The 23,297-nt window shown below is 40.2% G+C and overlaps 1 protein-coding gene across 3 annotated transcripts in view; it reads left to right on the forward strand.

Moving 5' to 3' along the window:
* Positions 1-6,388: 6,388 nt before the first annotated feature.
* PLCL2 (phospholipase C like 2) overlaps positions 6,389-23,297 on the forward strand; it is a 279,272-nt gene continuing 262,363 nt past the window's right edge. The window contains exon 1 of one of the 3 annotated variants that reach the window (XM_034955936.3): positions 6,389-6,524. The gene's annotated coding sequence lies outside the window, so the exon portion shown is untranslated. Of the gene's footprint in view, positions 6,525-13,247; positions 13,461-14,664; positions 14,824-23,297 lie in introns of those variants that run through there. The other 2 variants (XM_034955934.3, XM_034955937.3) reach the window with 2 other exon arrangements.

Genomic DNA, 23,297 nt, shown 5'->3' on the forward strand with positions numbered 1-23,297 from the left:
TTTTAAAGGACTTGGGGATGTAACTTGAAAGACAGTATTTTTAGGACTTAGGAATGCCTTGGTTTGCAGGTAACAGAAAACTTCACACTTCACTAGAAGTTGCTTAAACAAATGGAGGTTTATTTTCCTCTCTAACAAATGTGTCATATATCAGCAGCCCAGGTGAATGCTAAATGTAGACAGACTATATCTTTCCACTCAGCCATTCTTAGCATGTGAGCTTATTGCCTCATGATCACAAGATAGGTCTGCTGCAGTTCCAGGTATCATATCTGTATTACACACACACACACACACACACACACACATACACACACACGATGGAACAGTGACATCTTAACTCTGTCCCTTTTATCAGGAAAATCAGGAAAGCAAAAACCTTCCTAGAATCCCCCAGTGAGCTTTATCTTACATCTCTTTGGCTAGAACTAGTCATGTGGCAACTTGTAGCAGCAAAGAAGGAGTAATAGTGGGAACAATGTTGTCATGGCTGACATAAACCAATCAAGATTCATCACCTGTGGCTCAGCACATTGCACTCAACTTCTAGAGAAGGAAAAAGTGAGAGACTGTTCTTTTCTCAGTGCAAATCTATCTTTCTTTATCTCTGCCTGTCACCTTATTTTTTTCTGTCTTTTTACTTTTTTAGCGAGCTAGTGAGCCACTTTTAATTCCTCTTACATCTGTCTTCCCAGTATGCATTTTTAGGGACCCTCTTTCCAGCCAGTCCTGCAATAACTCTGCCCTCCTCACTGAAATCCACGTCTATGGCATATTCTTATTACATAGATAACCCTTTCTAGTTTCTGTAGCAACAGGGATAATTCAAACATAACCAATAAAACATCAAAATGATTTTTTGAAATCCCACAAGTTTTCATCGGACAAAACAGTGTTGTTGGAGCTGGCACTAAAATAGAAAGACTGATTGGTGATTGTTGTCTACATATGGATTCCCCAAGAAGCCCTGGGACCAGGAATTGAGTGCAAGTAGTTTATTTGGGAGATAATCACAGAGGGCACTGGTGTGAGAAAGTGGGACAGGAAAAGGAAGGCTTCAATGAAAGGTACAAGATGAAGCCAGTTATCACTGAGGACAGACCTAGAAGTCAGTATAGACCATGCCTCCAGGGTCATCCCACCTGAGGGCAGAAGGAAGTGTAGTATTTATCCTTCAACTCCTGTTGTTGGGCTGCGGCCTGGGGATAGGCATTAATTCACTGGGACTTGTGTCTTCCTAAGTTTGGACAGAGTGGGCTCCAACCACACAAATAAGCCCGTAGGTGGCTGGAAGTCAGGCAGTTGTACACTACAATGGTAAGGCCAAGGCACAGAATATGCCTTGGAATTGTCCCACTGTGGAACAGGGAAGCTGGGTATTTATTTGCCAACTCTAACCCTCATTGGTTAAGAAATGCTTCTGGGGTTGGTAAATACCCAGCACTTCCAGGCTGCCCTGAGCATAGCTGAGCAAGACCCACACTTGTGCCACAGAAAGCTCTTCCTCAGGCATGGAAGCAGAAAGGCTCAGGCTTGAAGAGGGAAGCTGTCACCATGCATAGAAAATTCACATTGCAGCTTTAGGGAAACTTAAGTTGGACTGATGGGATATGATACTGGTAGGATGTGGAGAGTTTGCTACCCACACCATCCTGTAATTAATTCCTCCCTTACAGGTAGTCATGTGACACTTTACAAATTCCTTCATGATAGCCCTGATTACTCCATACTTGTTTGTTTGTGTAGTATGTATTAAGCACATCATATGTTTCTGTTTTGCACTCAGTCCTCACAACAACTCAAGAGGCTGGTACTATAATTATCCTCATCTAATAATGAGAAAACTGAGTCACAGGGATTAACTAATTTTTTGTTTATTTGCTTATTTCTGCTTCCAGACCATGAGCACGTGAAAGGCATGGTCTTTGTGTTTTTTTTGTTTGTATCCAACACACTGACTGGCATTTCAGGAGTTTGTATCCAACACACTGACTGGCATTTCAGGAGTACTTGATACATATTACTTGAGTCAGGTTATTCAGAAGACTCAAAGTCACAATGGAACTTGGTAAGAAGTGCATGGCTTTAATCAATGCCATTTTTAGAACTGCTCTTCAATAATTAATCAATTTGGTGGCAAACAGGGTTTCTACTAACATTTCTAGAAGTGGGCATCAAAGATTTGTCAAGAAAATGATGTTATTTTAATTGTTAATTTTCAAAAACAGAGGGGACAATATTTTAAAACTTTATCCTATTCTGTTTTATTAATCTTGAAATGTTTTATTTTATCTCATTTGTGGATTTATCTTGTGGCCAACGCTCAAAGCATTGCTAAAAGTGGACGTTGCTCAGTCAGGATAGGCTAATATGTGCTGCTGTAACAAGCAACCCTAATATCTCAGTGGTTTCAAAGAACAAAGATTGACTTACACTCACACTCATGTCTGCTTTGTGTTAGCTAGGAGCTCTGATCTGTGTCATCTTAATTCTGGGACCCGGGTAGATGGAGCATCCACTGTCAGGAACATTGGCGGTTGCCAAGGCAGAAGGCAAGAACATTATGGAGGATATCATTCTGGCAGTGAATTTCTCAACCTGGAGATGACAGACATCATTTCTGATTACAATTCACTTCCTAGAACTAATCACATGGCACCACTACACCATAAGGAAGACTAGAAGTGCAATCCTGCTGTATGTCCTGAAGGAGAGGAGTCTGGACATTGATAAACAGTACTAACAATTATCATAAGCACTCATTTTCATCATTATTTAGCCTGACACTGATTGGATAGTCTCCAGCTCCTCTTCCCTGCTCTCCAACTTCCTCATAGCAACCACTATAATATTTCTCAAATATGTTATGTCATAAAAAATAAACAAAACCCCTTGATATACCTTCATTGCTACCAGGGTAAAATCTGCCTTGTCCTTGACAAGACCCCCATGACCTGGCCCCTGCTGACTGTACTGCCCTGCTCATGTGTCTGTTTATTTGTATATGCTGTTCATCCCACTAGAATGAGGTACAAGTCTTCCTCTTCCCTTCTTCCCAGCTCTGCTTTGCAGAGTGTCAGGAGATTAATTTTCAGCCTTGCCTAATGAGACAGTGGGTTGGATTGGCAGATCTTACTACAACTTTGTCTATAAAAGATATACTTGAAATTTTCTTAAATTCTAGGAAGTATAGGCATTTTTTCTTTTCTCCTTTCCTTCCTTTTTTCTTTTCTACAAATATTTATTTGAGTATCTACAAGGCCTCCTGATGGGTCGTGGGAATATAAAGTTCATCCAGACATGGTCCCTGCCCTCATCCAGCTTATGGTTTGGTGGGGGAGACATATTAATCACACTGCATAAGTTTGAATTAGATTCAAATACAAGTTGAAATAAACTAAAATGAAGATGAGTTACACAAGATAGAAGGTTACTTCTCTGTCATGTCACCGTAGGTAGACCAGTGTTGATACTGTGTCCCACAGTGTTAGTGACTCAGGTTCCTTCTGTCTTGTTGTTCCTTATCCCCAGCATGTGGCTTCCACTTCACGGTCCAAGATAATGGCTTAGTCTCCAGCCATCATGTATTCCAGCCAGAGGAAGGAGAAAGGTATAATGAAAGGCATGTCCTGGAAAATGAACACATCACTTCCACTTACAAATCTTTGGCTGTAGTTTAGTCACACCTCCACACTTAGCTGTAATAGGGGCTTGTAAGTCATGTGCCCTGTTAAAAACTGGGGCTTCTGTTACCAAGAAAGAAAGTGAAAGCAGACAGAGGGACCAGGCTTGGTCTAGAAGATTAGTTTTAAAGAGAAACTTAAAAAGAATTGAGATCTGAAAAATAGGTAGGCTTTAACCAGGGGAAGAGTGACCAGGAAGAATAAACATCATGTGCGAAGGACCTGTGGCAAGAGGGAGCCAGCCTGTTGGAAGGACTAGAAACAAACAAGCAAACAAAATTCCATAGTATCTGAAGTACAGAGGAGGAAGGAATGTGAAGCAATGTGAAGGAATGTAAACGTCCCCTATGCAGTCAGGGGACAATGTTGCACAGCCTTGGAGGGCTTATTAGGGATTGTGATCTTCACTCTAAAAACAATGGTATGTCATTAAAGGTCTTTAGGAGGATAGTATGATCAAATTTACATTGTAACTTGTAGGAAACAAATTAGAGAGGACAAGAGTGGATGTTTAAAGACCAGAGACCTCCAGATGAGAGATGAATGTAACTTGATCTAAGATAATGCTAGGAAAGAAAATAAAAATGAGAGGAATCAAGAACTATTTTTAGAAGGCAAACTCAACAAGACTTAGGCATGAATTAGTGTGGGAAGGGAGTGAGGAAGAGAAGGAGGAAGGGATAAGAATGGAGCAAGAAATAAGAAATGAATTTAAGAATATTCTTTCTTAAATATGAAAATGAAAATTGGCATTCAGGCAATGCAAGGGGATCTCAGGATACTTGTGCAACATAGCACACATAAAGTACTATAATTTAAAATCACTTGAGACATGATGTTCATATAGGTCAATTATAAGTTGTCTCTCTTAAGATTTATTTTAAGAAGTACATCTAGTCTTCATGATTTACATTAAAATTATTTATTTAAAATTATGTTGTCGCTCTTAAGATTTATTTGAAGAAGTACATCCAGTCTTCATGATTTGCATTAAAATCCAAATCCATTTTGCTTTTGGTTTAATATTTGCTATCAGTTTCACACTGTAGGAATTTAAAAAAAAATCCACTCTATTCTAGAGGCAGTACTGACCCTCCAAAATGTGTAATGTGGTCTCTACAGATTTTGAAGTGATGAAATCTCCATTTCCTCTGCAGCCCTCTCAAGTTCCTCTTAAAGAGGAAGTGAAAGTTAACTCCCAGTTCTTCCTGGGCACAGGAGGACAGCTGACTGGAAAGAATATATATAAATGGATTATATTCAAGAGTGCCTTAGATAAAGGAAATACCGGTCATTCATCCTACAAAATTTATTTGGCACTATCCTGTGTCAGGCCCTAGGCAGAACTGGAATGGTCAGACTAGACAAACTGAGGCTGTCAGAAGGCATCAGGAAGAAAAAAATCATGATGCAAACTCTCTGCTTTCCTTTGTCTTGAGATTAACCAGTAGTTTCCATAACTCGGGGTGCATCTGATTTTTTTGTTACAATTACAAAAATAATTAACTTTAATTTTCACAGTTTGATGCAATGCTAAGGGACTGTTTGGACCACAATTTCGTCTCTGCTTTGAGTATATTGAAAATAGCCCAAAGTAGCTGTCAAGGCATAAACAACTCAGGAGGAAAGCATTGCTGTGGTTTTACTGAACAGATGGTCTGATGACGTCAGTGTCTCCAAATTACCTGCAGCCAAAGCAGATGGAAAAATTAACATCGAAGCCCAAGCTTGATGGCAGACAGGGAGTCACAGAGAACTTCAGGGGAGAGAGTCACATGGGATGATTTCTTTGCTTTGTTTTCAAGCTCTACGAGGAATCTTTTTCTCTTCCCAAATTCCTTGAATAAAATCACAAGAATTATTACAGTTGGTCCCACAAACAACCACCACGAAGACAGGGCTGGAGGACATGGCATTCAGTAATGCCTCTGCCACTAAAAAATAATATTGATTCTAAAAAGAGATTATTAATTGTGTAAAAGTGTTGTGTAGCTGAAAAGAAACATCTCAGCGCTACAATTGAATATGACAGTTCTTGGAAAATCATCATAATGGCTGCATATTTAGCTCTGGACACATTGTATTTTGAGAGATTTACATTCCATTTTTCTCCAAAAGGCTGCATTACAATTAACATTTTCACCTAGGACTGACTGCCCAGCACTTTATCTCTGTCGATCTTATTTCCTTGTTTAGCGTTGTGTTTTCACCTTTTCCTGCATGCCAGTGTCTGGGTCTTTACTTCCATTATGCAAAGTTGTCAGCTGCATAAAGTGATGCATTCCAGCCTTAACTATAGATCAGCCAATCTGTGCTGGATTATCTTGAGCTCAAGATCTAAAATCTGAGTCAGAATCACAGAGCTTTCTGTTTACAAATGAAGAAGTAGGTATTCAAGTTTCCATACTTGTCTGTGAGCACAGAGTGGGGAAGTGGCTGAAGGCAGAACAAGAACGCAGGGGTCCACTTTCTCAGGCCTCGTGGCCTTTATAGCTCTACAAACCTCAAGTGTCCCTAACTCTTCTCTCTCAAGGGATACAGACTCTGATATAACTGGATTCTATGCTCCAAACTCAAAGGGAATGCAGTAGAAGCTGAAAAACGAATTTTTAGATGTATTTTTCTAGAACACTGTTGTCTAATTTTCATGGCAGCCTAGCATGATGCAAGGTTGTCTTGGTTTAAGTTCCAGGAAAAAATACCCAGCAAGAAGAATCTGAGTACAAGAAATTTTGGAGAGAGGTGGTCCCAGGAAGCAAAGGAGGGGAAGAGAGGAAGCAAGACAAGGAAGGGAAAAAATAAACCTCAGAGTCATCCCAACCAAGAGGCAAGGGAGATGGGGTATGTATCCTCCAACTCTCATCTGTCATTATATGAGAGCTGTTTCCAGGGGCATTAACTTCCTCTGCTTCTGAGACTAATGGCCTGCCTCACTGGGGTGAGAGAAAGCCCTCAAGTGGAGCGTGGCAGATGCTTGCAACAGAAGGCAGTGGAAAGATGTGGGGTGTGGGCAGAGCATGGGCAGCAGTTGCTATAGTCAGATATCGGCTCACATCTGCATCCATTGACTTGCTGGATGGTCTCAGACAAGGTACTTTCCTTCTCTAATTCTAAATTTTTTCATCTGTAAAACGGGGAGAACAGTACCATCATGTAATATTACGAGCAGTAAATGGAATGATAATCCAGGTAAAGTGCTTAGCACAATGCTTAACACAGAGGAGGCCCTTGATATGGGGCATTATTATCATTGTTTGTTTTTTTGCCTGCGTTAAGTGCCTGGGGAAAAAATGAAATTTAGAATCACATCAGGTGCTACAGCAGATAGAGCCCTTAGGTCGACCTCCAGATTTCACAGCAGAGGAAGCTTGAGGATGAGGGAAGTGGCTGTCTGTCCCATGAAAAAAATCTTCTATTAGAGTGTGGCAGAGCCAGACCTGTACACTAGAGCATCTGGTTCTATGTGCAGTGCTCTTTCCAGCACCCTGAACTGACTCCTTTAGAATTATTTGTAGAATATAGATCTAGGAGGAAGAGTGAATGATCATTGTGTTCTGGATGGCAAAAATGTTTTCCTCACAACTTGCAGTGGCAGTCTGTGTGGCTGTGTTGAGAAAGATTCTGATGACATGGTACATGAGGTAAATGTGTGTGATTGGATTACCAATGTCTGCCATTGATCTGGGAGCGCACTGGCTGGGTATACACTGATCCTGTTGGGGTTGAAGTTATTAAGAAAGTTGACTGCTGGACTTGAATTTAGCACTAAGGGAACAAGATAACCATTTTGTTTGTTCATTTTATTGCAATGATAATGCTTATTGATCATAGAAAAATTTTAAAGATATAAACAAGTATGATGGTTAATACCAAGTGTCAACTTGATTGGATTGAAGGATGCAAAGTATTAATCCTGGGTGTGTCTGTGAGGTTGTTGCGAAAGGGGAGATTAACATTTGAGTCAGTGGGCTGGGGAAGGCAGACCCACCCTTAATCTGGATGGGCACCATCTAATCAGCTGCCAGCAAAAAACAGGCAGGAAAACATGAAAAGGTTAGACCGGCCTAGCCTCTCAGCCTACGTCTTTCTCCTGTGCTGGATGCTTCCTGCCCTCGAACATCAGACTCCAAGTTCTTCTTTTTTTGGAACTCGGACTGACTCTTCTTGCTCCTCAGCCTGCAGATGGCCTATTGTGGGACCTTGTGATCATATGAATTAATACTTAATAAACTCCATATATATTCCATTAATTCTGTCCCTCTAGAGAACCCTGATTAATACAATGAGAAAATAAAAATTACCTCTAAGGTGTAGCAAAGAGGATAATTGATCTCTGGGACTGATTCAGAGTAAGGAAGAAGGCTGAAAAACAGAAATTAGTAATTGAAGACCTTTGTAAGGAGCCTTTGGCTCCTCCACATCTGGATGCAGAGCAATATAGGCAGCCAGGCATTTAGTCACAGAAGCAAGGAAAAAAGAATGAAAGAAATTTTAAAAAGCTAAATCTCCTCAGATTGACCTCTAAATTCAATGATACCAAGCAAAACATCAACAGGGTTTTTTATAGAACTAGAAGCTGACTCTAAAATGTGTCTGGAAGAATGAGGGGACAGAGTGAAAGCATTTCTGAAGAAGACTGGGGAGAGGCTTACCTTATGGATAACCCAAGTTATTATGAAGCTACTGGAAGGAAGACAGTGCTGAACTGGCACAGCAGTAGATAAAGTGACCAATGGAGCATAAGGCAGTGTTCCCAAACAGACCTATGTATACATGGAACTCTGATAGATGGTAGAGGCGGCTTGGCAGTTGGGAGAGGAGGGACTGTATGTTAAGTGGAGCTAAAAATGTGCTCATCCATATGGATAGAAGTGAAACTGGACTCCTACCTCACACCATACCCTGGAATTGCTCCAGACAAATGAAAGTCTTTAATAATCAAAGCAAAACTTTAAAATTATGAAGAGAAAGTATAGATCAATATTTTTGGACCTTGGGGGAAGGAAAGCATTTCTTATTTAAGACATGAAGAGTGCAGCTGTGAGAAAATCTCAGTCAGGCCAATGCAGAGCCCTGGAACAGAAATGTCCCAAACCTGGTATCTTCACCCTGCTCAATCATTGCCTGGGGCAGCCTGAAGATGCTGTGGCCACCAAGAGGACACAAGTGATTTCCAGGGGTGTGGCAGATGAAGGCCATCAGCTAACAGTCCTCATCCCAATAGGTTCTCTCTTGAGGGAAATGTGAGTGGCTCATCCCCATGGCTGCCACATGCCAGGATTGAGGAAATCTGGCTGTAGGATTGAGATAACCATAAGTAAAACAACTCCAAAGCCCTATATTTGGATTAATTACTTCAGGGACAAAAGATTATGACATGCGGGTTCTTCTTAGCTTCTTTTTTGGAAAATGGCTCTTTCTGAATCTGTCCCTAGATTTGAGTGTCTACCTTACATTGGACACAAGCTCTTTGTTCACTGACTTATTGCATGATTCTCCAGCAGTCATTGGCTGTGTGACAACATTATTTTTACTTTATGCAACGACTGAAAGATTTGTGAAGTGAAAGTGGAAGATTGGGAAAGCACAGTCCAAGAAGGTGTGTATGAGGCGAGGTGAGGGAATTGTGGTGGATTATGTCATGGACACAAAGTATCACATAGAAGTACGCATAGACCTTTGCAATGTGACTTTGCTGCTTCTCCATCCAAAGGTGGAGTCTATACTCTCTTCAAACTGAGCTGGCCCTGTGACTTGCTTTGACCAATAGAATGTGGTGGAAGTTACATTGTGCAGATTCTAGAGCCCAGACTTCAAGAGTTTGTGCAGCTTCTGCCTGTTCTCATTTGGAACCCTGCCCTGTGGCCACTATATGATGATGAAGGCCAGATGAAAGACCACACAGAGAGAGACGTCCAGAGCCTAGCTAACCTTCCATAGTGAGCCCAGGTAAGACCAGCAGAGAAACTACCCAGTCACAATTCACTATCATAAGAAATGACGGGTTCTTACTGTTTTGAGCCACTAAGTTTTGGAGTGGCTTCTTAACGACATAATAGACAACTGAAACAGACATAATCAAGGTCTTGAATGCACTCTTAATATAGAAAAGTAGGGTAATCATAAGAGGGTGGAGAGTTATTTATTTATCTTTCGAACATTCAGTGGGCATCCAGTATATACCAGGCACTTTTGTATGTATCTCATTTAGTCTTTCTAATAGCCTTATGAGATAGGTGCCACCACATAGTTGTGGATATTGAGGCACAGAGGGATGAAATAACTTGCCCAAGGTCATGTGGCTGGAAAGTGGCAGGTCTGGGACTTGACTTTATGTCTTTCTGGTTCCAAAGTCCCTGCTCATGACCACATCTCTACACTGCCATTGGCACTTAAAATGAACGCAGTGAAGAATACTAAAAAATAAACAGAAATAGGGAAAGAACACTCAAGCTTTATAACTCTTGCTTTCTGTGTTTATTTCATAGCTAAAGATGAATTTCTTTGAGAAGGGAAGAATGATTTTTGAGATGATGACTTGCATTCCTATTCAGACTTCTGTTTCAGGAATTCTTTCTTTGAATTATTAATGTAAAAAAATGGATGTTCTAAGACTGACCAGGGTTGCAAGAAATAAAAGGACTGGAAAATTCAAACACACTTCTGAAAAATAAATGGACTCGCATGTATTAATAATTCCTATCAAGGCAGAATGCCTTCTAAAGCAATCATTGACATTCATTTATTCATTCATTCAACACAAATATGTGGAGTACTTACTAAGTGCCAAGCCTTGTGCTAAGCACTAGAGATAGGAAGGCAAACGTGATCTGTTTCTAGCACTCAATGGCTATGTAGTCTAGTTAGAACACAAAATTAAACAAAAGCCCAACACATAAATTTTCTTGTCATTTTCCCCAAATTTGAGGGAAAAAAAATCAATGGTCTAAAAAAAAAAAAGTTACTTTGCATTGATTTTCTAATTAATGTGATAGAAGTGCAAAAATTCAGCCACCCTCACCAATCTCCTATAGAACCAAAGACTATATAGTTACATACCACATGTTTATTTCATTTCTGGTAAATGCTAACTACTCTCCCAAATTTGTCATCTAGAACTTGGTAGGAATTTCTTTCTGCACGGAACCATAAAGGAGATTCATGCTATAGATGACTATAGAAGAAAATAACTCAGAAATTCCTGTAAGGCAATGAGCTTCATTCCATCTCTTCTTTTGTGCCTCTTGGATTGCACATTAACACTGTAGCTTAGAACTGTATTGATATTTGAAGACCAGCATTTTAAAAATGAGAACCATATTAGAAAATTGGCTCCAGAGTCGAGTTCTACAGTCATGGGCAGGGAATGTTCTGGCCTCTGCTGAGTGAGTTTGCATGTGTTCCTTATCTTCTTTGTGCCTTGCCTTCCTCCCTATAAAATTAAGGTCGGTGTGGATGAGCTAATATCCGGGATCTTCCCCAGAGTAAAACTTTACGGTTAAAGCACCCTTCTTTGCTATTGGCTGTTTTCTTTAGATACCTATGGCATCTTCTTAAGAAATCAGAGACAGAATTCATCAGGATAAGCTTTATTTCACTTTTCAATCTTTATCTTTACCTGTAATTTAAAAGTTTTTTAAAGCTGAATTTTCTGTATTGTTTTCCAGGATAAGGAATATGGTGTGTGTGTGTGTGTGTGTGTGTGTGTGTGTGTGTGTGTGTGTGTGTTGTGTTGTGTTGTTATAGCTACCCTTTTAAGATACAGGAGAAGATGGCCACAGTTCACCACAATGAGACTGACACTTCTTAGGATTTGGGAATTTTGAGAAACTGCTGGCTTCAGTGTTAGCCATCTGCTGGACTTATATAATCCACCCAGCAATAAAACACTAGCTCTCCCATATGCTCCTCTCTGCCCCTGGGTGAAGGAGTAAACAAGGTGGGAGTTCACATATCTGTGTTCCAGCCCGGATTTGGCACCTGCTAGCTGTGTGACAAAGAGCAGCTTTCTTAATCTGAGCCTCAATTTCTTCATCTGTAAAATGAGCTACACTTATTTATGTTTACCTAGAATGTCTGCGATCTGTTTAGGTACATTTAACACTATCTTAAGAGTTTAGGTAAGTTTAGTTAAATATAGCACAGTTAATACCAAAATAATTTCAGCAGGTAGTAGGTATATGTTCAACTGCACTTCAGTGGTTAAAAAAGAAGTTGCTTTTCCAAACATGGTTGACCTAGTGCTTTGCCTGTGATATCCCTGAAGTTGCCTATCATGATCCATGCTGCCCCAGCTGAATGCCAGTCTTGTCTCCTTCAATATCACCACACTTTCATATTTGTAGCTTCAGGGACCACACCTTTGCCACACCCTATAATATAACTCTTCTATTATTACAATAGAGGAAGAGATTAGATGGTCTAGATGGCTTTTCTTTAGAAGTTCATCCTTCAAAAGCTGACCTTTATACAATTTTTAGGGTAATGAGTTGTGCTGATGGTATGAGACATGAAGAACATGTACTCTAAGGCAGAATCTCCCATCCTAGACACTACTGACATTTCAGGCTTACTAATTCTTTGTTATGAAGGGCTGTCCTGTGCGTTGTCAGATATTTGGCAGCATCAGTGGCCTCTTCCCATTACATGCCAGTAACACTCCCTACCCCAACTGTGACAACAAAAACATTTCCAGATTTTGCCAAATGTCCTCCGGAGGGCAGAATCACCCCTGATTGAGAACCTCTCCATTAAGGGCAATGCCTTTTTGATGTATAAACTTCCCCGTTATCAAAAGCAGACCTTGAAACCAGGAATTGGGTGCAAGTAGTTTATCTGGGAGATGATCTTAGGAAGCATTGTGAAGGAGTAGGGAAAGGAGTAGGAGAAGGGAAACCCAGTAATGGGTGAGCTTATGCGCAGGTTACTGCTGTGGGCATCAAGAGGTCAGTTTCACTGGGGACTCCTGGGACTATGCAGAACGCACCTAGGAATTGCCTCCCAGAGGAGCAGGGAAGCCACGGTGTTTATTCTTCAATCCATGGGGCAGTATGCCCACCCCCTATCCTGATTCACCCCACCCCCAGACTTTTTCTTTTTGATTCAGATCCTTTTTAGTCTTATAACAGCAAAGCATGTTTTGTTTTTCTTTAAATGCCTGATTAATAAAAATATTCATTGTGAACAATTCTATTTTTTGGATTCTCAGATCCTCTAACTGTAGCTAGGCTAAAAAATATCCCAAATCTCCCCAGAACTAACATTCAAGGACTCTGTCTAGTGATTTGAGGCCAACCCTGAGAAATAAATAGAAAGAACATAGTCTGATGGCAAAGGTATAGGGTGGGTGGAGAGGCACTCATCCTTTATCTTGCAAATTGAATACGGAAATAATTGCAAGGGAACAGGTAAGACTTCCCACATTGTCATTTTCCACTAAAGGCACTTTTGTAACGATGACTTCACTTCTGAATTGACATTGCATTGGCTCCTCTGACAGCCTTAAAGAGATACCATCAAGACTTTGTCACATAAATTGAACAATTTAGACACAGCTTAGGCGACAATAAAATGAGCTTCAGCTGGAATGTGGTGGGGGCAAAGAGATGAATTTCTTATTCAGTCTGTACCAGTTCAACCTTCTTGCATCTCCTTTCCTCATAACCCATCTTAAACCTGTTATTGAACCATTTATCAGTTTGGAGCATAAAGAAGAAATTCAATTTTGGCAAAGAAAGCTAGAAATAGTTGCCAATCATCTCAGCAAATGGTAGACTGGTGAGTCTCCTTTTTTATTTATTTACTTTTTTTGTTTTTAAAATGAAAATTGTTTTCTTAACATTAAAATTGTCTAAGATAATACCTTGTGAATCATAAGAATGTGTTGTTTTCTGGCAATGAAAGCTTTGATAGACAACCACTGACTTGGCCATAGCTCCTGCTTTCCCCCTAAGGAGTTCAAAGCACTTTCAGTTACGCAATATCATCTTATGTCATTTTGTAAAACTGAGGCAAAAGAAGAGAGGGAGGATGAATACACATGAGTCTTAATTTGTCCAATTAAGGTGCAAAATATTAAATATTATGGTAAAAAAATAAAAAAGGTACAAAAAATAAGTGGGTTGGCCAATGTAGCCCAGAGAGTCTGAGTACTATGACAAGAGCCTCCTGAATCTTAGACTGCATTCATTCCATGGATGTGGCCCATGACCCTGGCAGGGTTTTCCCTTTAAGTAACCTGCATGTCAGAAAACGTCTGCAGGATTCCGAACAGAAAGCTCTAACAAGCAGTTTGAAAAGTGCATCTCTAAGGCCAGATCCAAGGTCTTTGGCATGATTCTTATCCTGATCAGAACAAAGTGCAAAGATTTCACATCAACTGAGACTTTTTAATATTAAGAAACAGAAACAATCATCCCCTTTCCTGCCAGGCATGGCAGTGCAAACACCAGCAAAGTTTACCTTTCTTGAAAACCCATGATCTGCTTTTCAAGGGGAAGATGAAAGCGCCAGGATTAGACAATGGTTCTGAAACACTGGCTGACTTTTGAATATTCATGACTATTCTGATGCAAATGAATATCTCAAATTGAGCTGTTTTTGCCGAGGTGCTGTTGGAAATGTATACGCTTATGAAATTGCTTTCCTAGTTCTGCATATCTCCAAGAATGGCTTCCTTTGCTTATTTATATTTCTCCTAGAAGGATTCCCAGGTGTCAGTCTTGGGCTGGAGTTTTAGCTGGCTTCTTTTCATCAAAAACTAGGACTACAGTTTAGCTTAACCCAATAGGAAAGCCTTACTTTTTTTATAGTAGCCCACATCTGATAGGCCCTCCTTGTTCTGCCAGCAGCCAGAGGCTTATCACACATCAAATTGTTTTTCCTTTGAGGTAACCTCAAACCAAAGCTCACTGTTCCCTGAAGAACAAAGAGAGAGTGAGAACGTTGAGCCAGTGCTTGGGAGTGCTCAGAGGGTCAGGAAGCCAGGAGGTCTGTTTGGATTTTGCTGACTCTGTGCACTAGAAGTGTCTCACCATGGTGGGCACTGGGTGTGGCACGTGGCTTTGCCGGATCAAAAGAGTTTGAAGAAGACACATAGACTTCATGGGCTGATGGAGACTTTAGAGACCTCCAAAGCACAGTGAGTGTTCCAGGTTTTCCTGGGAAGCTGTGGGACCTCCTTCCCTCTTCAGGCTGGATTCAGAAACAGTGATTGCTTGTCAGGCCCAGGACAAAAATGGGAGGCAGGAAGGGGTGGTCATTCCTAGAGGAGAAACATGGGTCATTGTGAAGTCAAGGACAGTTTCTGAAAGAAGAAGACAGTTGCTTAGCTCTGTCCAAGGCCAATAAAGGAAGCTGTTGGGACCCTCCTATGTCTCTCAGTAGGTGGGGTGAGCTTCTATGCCTCAGATACCTGCTGGGATATGGCAGGGAAGCCTTGTTCCAGGGCAGTCAGGTCCCACTAGAGGAGAGGATGCTCTCTTCCAGGTCTTTAATCTGCCTGGGTTCCTGGGACTGTCCCTAGGACACCTCCTGAAAGGCCATGCACGTGGCCTCTGACTCCATCCTTGTATAGTCATTGGAAGTTTACTTTCTTGCCTCCCAGTCTTCCTCTCTCCAACCCAGGCTTCACCCACAAATACTCCCTGTGCCCATGGAGAGGACTCTCCTCTCCACACCTGACTTATGGTTATCCAGTGAGTACTTATATGTTCCAGGCCCTATGCAAGACTGGGGACACAAAGTGAATTCAACACAATCTTATTCTGTTCAGTGCTTCTTGGTCTATGGATCCAAACTTCTTTTCCACCCCCAATGTGTCTCTCTGTTCCATGATTATTCCCTTGCCATATCTTTGCCTGGGTGTTTTCTTTACCTAGAGTGCCCTCTCCTCTGAGCTCCAATTTTGCAAAGCCTACGCCCACTTCTGAGGCATGCAAGAGTTGTCTTTTCCATTCAGCCTCCTCTGGTTTTTTCCTTTTCTCTCAACTTCTGTGTCAGATCTGTTCTGTGTAATTTAGCACATAATTTTAAACGGCCTTAGTTTGTCTAGTGACTATTTTGAGTGTGTAAACTAGTCTGGTCTCCTTAACAAATACATAAATTCTTCAAAGGTTGCAGCCCTATTTTACAGTTATTCTGAATCTCTTCTCAACTTGCCATTCCCACTCCAGCACTCAGCTGAGTGCATGGTAAATGTCCAATAACTACTGTTGGTTATTGTCAGAGTGACTCTAATGAGGACAATGCACTGCTCCTGACAGTCCATCAGCAGGAATGGAGGTGGGTAGGTGGTGGGAGGGTGAGGAACCTGTCTGTAGCCCAAGTTTCTGGTCATATAGAGCAGCTCTGTCTCTGAAGTAGCCGCTGAATATAATACAAGCAATGATATCAGCAATTCTTAACTAAAAGGCAGAGAAACATTTATACAAAGAGTGGATCTCATTCATTTTCTTTCAGATCATGGGAAGTTTCTACTCCATGAAAAGTTCTAAGGGTCATCAAACATGACCTTCATGTGACCTTTGACAAATTACTTACCTTTCTGAGCTTCCTCATCTTTCATTATCTACAAAATGGGAATAACAGCACCTAACTGACAGGGTTGTTGAGGGGATTAAATTAGGTCATGCATGTAAACCATTTAGCCCAAGGTCTGGAAAAGAGTAGCCACTAAATTATTAATTGCTATTGTACTTGTTATCATTATTATTGTTGTCTTGTTAAACCAATATTTTCCAAAGTCTGATAAGGGGATTATTAAGTGGTAGATAAGATAGTTTTATCTGATGCATTGACTGACTTTAAAAAATTTTTAATTTATGCTAGGAAAAATATTTAATCACATTTGCAATTTCATGGGTATTATTTCTATTTAATTATTTACTGCTGCATAGCAAATAATCCTCAAACTTAGTGGCTTTAAACAATTATTTATTTATTTATTTATTTATTTTGTGATCTGGGCTAGGCTCAGCCAGGTAGTTCTGCTATTCTTCACTCCCACAACTGGCCCCTGAGCATAGATGGCTGGAACAGTTGGGGCTAGCTGGGATTCTCTCCTTCAGTGCCATCTCTCCAGCAAGGCACCTGAAATTTTTTATATGGTGGCTCAGGGGTCCAAGAGCAAGTGTTCCCAGAGGACAACTCCCATCATGCAAGTGCTTTTCAAGTCTCTGCTTGGTCTTACTGCAAATGTCCCATTGGCCAAAGCAAGTCACATGCTTAAGCTCAGAGTCAGCATCCAGGGATCGCACAAGGCTGTGAATAGTAGGTGATGTGGTTCATTGGGGACCACCAATGTAGCAGTTTATCACAGCCATAATTTACCCACAGTTGCACAGCTGTTAAGTATCCAGGCTGGAATTGAGCATTCTGCTTCAGAATCTGTGGTCTTAACCTGCAGCTGTCCTCAAGTAGTGTTTCAATGATCTATTCTCAAACTAGGGACTTAAAGCAGCACATATTATATTATGCTCATTGATTTTGTAGGCTATGAATTCAGATAGCTCACAGCAACGATGGCCCATCTGTACTTCACAGTGTCTAGAATCTCAGCTGGGATGTCTTAAATTTCTGAGAGCTGGCTAAGATGGTTCAACTGGAGTCATATGTGTGAAGTCTTGGTTCTCGCTGTCTGATGGGTTCCTCAGTTCTCCTCCATGTGACCTTCCCACATAAGCCCTAGCACCTGGGCTTTTTCACAGCATGGTGATCTTGAGTATTCAGATTTCTTACATAGTGGCTGGCTTCTCTTTAGAGAACAAGGTGAAAACTGTCAAGCCTCTTAAAGAGGCCATATTCTATTGGTCAAAAAATGTCACAAGGCCAACCCAGAATCACAGAAAGGAGAAATTGACTCTACCTCTTGATAAGAGAAGTAGCATGAATATTCACAGAGGGAAGGAATAGATGGTGGCCACATTTGGAGACTTTCTACCACAGTATGCTTAAGGACTGAAATCCTTAATACTAATTTAAGGCTGTTTTTTAAATAGACTTTAGTTTTTAAGGAATTATCAGATTCACAGAAAATATTGAGAGAAAGGTACAAGGATTTCCCATATATTCTCTGTCCCCACACATGCATAGCCATTATCAGCATCCTGAACAAGTGGTACATTTGTTGCAGTTGATGAACCTACACTGACACATCATTATCATTCAATGACCAGAGTTTACATTAGTATTCACTGTTGGTGTGCATTTGTCTAAAACGTTAGACAAATGTAGAATGACATGTATCCACCTTTACAGCATCATACAGAGTAGTTTCACGGCCCTAAAAATCCTCTGTGCTCCTCCTATTCATTCCTTTCTCCCTACTAACCCCTGGAAACCACTGATCTTTTTGCTGTCTCCATAGTTTTGCATTCTCCAGATTGTCATGTAGTTGGAATCATAAAATATGCAACATTTTGTCTCCTTTCACTTAGTAATATGCATTTAAGTTTCCTCCATGTCTTTTCATGGCCTGCTAGGTCATTTCTTTTTTAGCGCTGAATAATATTCCATTGTCTGGATGCACAGTTTATCCATTCACCTACTGAAGGACATCTTGATTGCTTCTAAGTTTTGGCAATTGTGAATAAAGCTGCTATAAACATTTGCGTGCAGGTTTTTGTGCAGATATAAGTTTAAACTTTTTTGGGTAAATATCCAAGAAGCGTGATTGCCGACTTGAATTTAAGGTTTTAAAGTTAGTCAAGCTGAAGAAAAAAATAAGCTAATAATATGAAACTGAGCCACTTGAAATTTTCTACAAGACTGTCAGAAATTTCTGGTTGTGTAGATTAGGTTCCAATATTGGTAAGTTTATATGGTTCAACCTGAAAGTACAGTGGTCCTAGGATACGGCAAAGATCTCAGTAGTGATATGCAAATAACTAAAGTTTGGGAAACATCTTCTAATTGAAGTATTTTACCTCCTAATGACTTTTATTCTCTCATGTGTCTTTGACTAAAACTTGGAAGATGCCTATTTGGGCAATGTGTTTTGTTGGTGGTGATGGTGCTGGTGGTGGTGGTGGTGGTGGTGGTGGTTTGGAAAAGGGATGATGTAGACTACAACATGTCAGGTGCCTATTGAATATACACATTCATCAAAATGTCCCTGGCTTAAGGGACCACAAACTTCCCTGGGTTTGCTACAAGCCAGACACTTGAGACAGCTGGCAGACTCTTTGAACTTCCTGGGGAAAATGTCTTTGATTCTTTTTGATTCCCAATTTTCTACGTCTTCAGACATGTCAACAGAAACTCCATCAGCTTGGTGAGACAGGAAAACCATTTTCTAGCATAAGTTCGTGCAGAAATTGGAAAATGAATCATTTGAACATTTGGTTATAAGGGGTGTGTATCTGAGGAGATTATTCTCCAAAATAGACTGCCCAACAGTTGAAGAGACTTCTTAGACTAGGCTCTGACGACGAATCGAACTTCAGAGATTGTGAAGGTAGGATTTCGACACTTTACAGAATTTTATTCAGTAGTTAGTCTCTACTAGGTTAAAAACAATTTCCCTCATCACCATCCTAGTTGTTTTTCAGCTGGCAGCCCATTGTCATGGAAAGAAAGATTGTAACCAAATATGCTGTGGATCTTCAATTAAAATATTCCAATACTGTTGGAAGGTTTGGAATTGGGAAAATAATTTCAGGGTTGCTGTCTTTCATCTCAACTCTTTCTGAGTGAAATTTGTAGGAGAAAATTTTTATTCAAAAATAGTATCCAGAATATTTAAATGTTCCAAATAAAGTCAGCACCAAGTCCACAGCCCTCTCCAAAAAGAAAACAAAAACAAACCCCCAAAATACTCCAAACCGTTTTTTCCAATAGAATTTCCTGAAGAAATGCTTCAAAAGGTCTAGCTACCTCCAAGATGGCTTAAGTCACACTCTTCCCTTAAGCCTCAGTAATGTACTTGCCTCATGTTCTCAGTGGCTTCTCAAGTTATTTTGGCTACTCAGCTCTGACACTTAAATAAAAACTTGATGACAGAAGAGGTTTCATTATGTGTGTGAACGTATTTTCTTCAGCTCATCAGTGAACGGCAGACTAGAAGTCATTCAGAGGCCGGAACAGTAATGTCAAAGCTAATTCAGTCCCTCACAGGTCAAGGCTGTGACCATGGCTATAGCATTTGTCAGACAGACAAATGCATAGCACTTCTGTGAGCATCTTTCCTGCACAGAAAATCACACCTTAAAATAAGTGGGCATTGATTTCTCTTGCTCCCATCTGTGTTTATCTTAGATTCTTTCACTGGGGATAAAGCAGAGATGGTGTTGTTCCTGCCTGGCCAGTAACTCTTCCACACTTTTCTCTCCTACAGCATTTCAATAGCACATGTCAGGATCACACTTGTTATTACATGCTTATTACTCACCACTGATAGGTTGAATTTTATTTTTATTTTTGTTTACTTATTTTTGAGATGGAGGCTCACTCTGTCACCCAGGCTGGAGTGCAGTGGCACGGTCTCAGCTCACTGCCATCTCTGCCTCCTGGGTTCAAATGATTTTCCTGCCTCAGCCTCCTGAGTAGCTGGGACTACAGGCGAGTGCCACCATGCCTGGCTAATTTTTGTATTTTTTAGTAGAGACAGGGTTTCTCCATGTTGGCCAGGCTGGTCTTGAACTCCTGGCCTCAAGTGATCCACCTGCCTCGGCCTCCCAAAGTGCTGGAATTACAGGCATGAGCCGTCACACCCAGCTGATACGTTGAATTTTCATATGACATTATTTTTCTCTTATATGAACACCCCAAAATATTAGAGTCTTTGTGTAAGGATCTTTATCTTTTCAGGAAGATAAACTGATTTTACAGTTAAATTCTGGAACCAGTTATTCTTAATTTTTCTCATTTTTGATGCAAATTATATAGAGATGATAGATTTTATTGTGATTGCCCTGGACTGTCAAAATGGTCTTAAATTTAACAATTCCTTCATCCAGAAGTTGTTTAAATATATATTTATTTAATAAACAAAGCAAGAATATGCAAAATAACAATAACGTTTCCTCAGGAATTACACATGACTAATTTTTTTCCAGTGAATGCCAACTAGAACTAAAATTGCCTAGTGAACAATGGTCTGCCTGTGTCATCTTAATTGCCAAATCTTGAAAACTTAGCAAAGAAAAATGATGCCTGTAATTTCTAATTATAAACATATAAGGTGGGGTGACCCTGAATGCTAAATTTCCAATTAAGACATGCAAATAAACAGTCGCATCATGTTTCACAATACCAGCCATCTGTTCCCAAAGCCTGTAGGTTCTCCCTCACTGTAAGAAACAGTTAAGTAAAAGAGAGGGTCAGACATCAGCTTTTATAGCCAGTATAGATTAGAAATCATACCACATATATTTTAATGAATATAATTTTATTACTTTAAGAATATTTTATTGCTTTTTAAAAATGATGGCCAAAAGATCCGCATTTAATATTTAGAAATGTATGAAGTAAAAAGTGAGGGAGTACCCTATAATTTCTCTATCCCCTTCCCTACTTCAGATGTAACCACTTTAGACTCTTCAGCAAATTTATTTTTCATCCTTTTGCTCACTTGAAAAGATGAGTTCTGCCTTCTTCCTTATTGATTTCCAAGAGCTCTTTATATGTAATATTTAACTACATGAGATTTGTAGGTGTGAGTGAGACTAAATGCTGTGAATAATAAACAAATCTTGTGTAAATAGGAATAGAATAAACTCTCTACTAAGCAAAATGTTTTGTGGAAGATGCTTTATGTGTTTTACTTTCATAGAGCAGTTTACCCTCATCGTTAGGGAATGCTCCTTCCAAAGACTGGACACAGTGATTACATTTTGTTAACATCTTGGCTTGGCTGTTTTGGGGATAATAAGGTTTAGAATTGGAATCTGTTTCCCAGCAGTTATTGCCTGCATGGTTGTACTTTATAAAATGCATGCTCCCCCATCAAGGAGTTGGAGGATAAGTCCCATCTTTTATATGTGGGCTACATATAGGGACTGCCTTCCAAAGAGTACGGTATGGACAGGGAGATAATGTAAATTTTCGGTGGAGAAACATGTCCAACATGACCTCTGCCGTGTAATCAAGGTTAATATTAGTAGTGGTAAGTCATGCTCACAGTATACAGCCTAGATATGGTGTGATCAGAATGGCACTTTACTTCTGCGGTCTCTCTCTCCAAAACTGATAACCACAGTCTAACCATGAGAAAAACACACTGGACAAACCCACACAGGGAGACATTGTACGAAGTATCTGATTAGTACTCCTCAAAACTGTTAAAACAGGTCATCAAAAACAAGGAAAATTGGGAAACTGTCACAGCCTAGAGGAGTCTAGGGAAACACGACTACTAATTATATATAGTAGAGTATCCTGGCTGAGATTGCGGGGAAGAAACGGGGCACCGCTAAAGTTGAAGGAAATAAAAATAATGTGCGGAGTTTCATTAATAATAATGCATCATTATTGGCTTATTAGTTGTGACAAGTGTACCATAAAATATAAGATGCTAATAACAGACGAATCTGGGTGTGGTAACTCTGTACTATCCTTGCAAATTTTCTTTAAATCTTAAACTATTCTAAAATAAGCGTGCTACAAAAATGAATGGCAAATATTTGAATTGACCCATTTCCCCAGTGAAGCTATAAACCTGATTTAGACTGGTTGTGACTACGACACCCTCCAAGGCTGACCCTGAACTTTATTAATTTAAGAGCAGCAGCAACAAAACAAAATCTAACTTTGGAATGATTTTCTAGGGAGGCTGAGGTTAAGGTTAGTAGTCATTGTGGCTGTATGACCAGACCAGTGAAAATACCAAGACCATAAAGGGTGACTCCATTGAACCATTTCATTTTGCAGATGAAGAAATTGAGGCCCAGAAAGAGGAAGTCATTCACTGGGGTTTTGTGAACACTGAAGTTGAACCCATATTTTCTGCCTCCTAATTCAGGGTTCATTCTCCTCCCTCATGCTTCTTCCTGAACCCTTCTGCTCAACACAAAAGTTTGCTTTTGCTTTCCTCCTGTTTTGTCCAAAGATGGGGGTGCCACATATCCTAAACATCGTATTTTAAAAAAGAGAAAAAAATACAGGAAATTTTGGATTAAGTTGAGATGGGTCTGAATACCAGCACTTTTTTGGTCTCTGAGCCTGTTTTCCTCACTTACAAAAACGACTTCAATAATCCCTGCCTCTCAGGATTCAGTGAGATTCTGTACATAAAACCTAGTACACAGCCTGGCCACCCAGGACCCTCATTAACTGACGGTTACCATAAAAATACATATTTGTATACCAATGGCAGTGACAAGATGCCATGGGCCCTTAAATAGCACATATGAATTACATAATAACTATATTCATGGAAGCTTTTCCTAACCAGGGAAAGCCAGCTAACCATAAAGCCAGCTGCCTCTGCAGGCCTTCCTCCTCACCACAGTGTTCTCTGTTAAAGTCAAGGCTAGTGAGTGGGGAGATTTACATGGCAAATTAGTGCATGAGTTTCAAGAGATAGCCTCCTCCTGCATGGGGGCTAGGAGACAGCAGTTTGACTAAATGCATTATTATTTTGATATATTTTTTAAATCACAGTCTGGAAGCAACACA

This window comes from Pan paniscus, chromosome 2 (assembly GCF_029289425.2).
Source record: "Pan paniscus chromosome 2, NHGRI_mPanPan1-v2.0_pri, whole genome shotgun sequence".
NCBI lineage: Eukaryota > Metazoa > Chordata > Mammalia > Primates > Hominidae > Pan > Pan paniscus.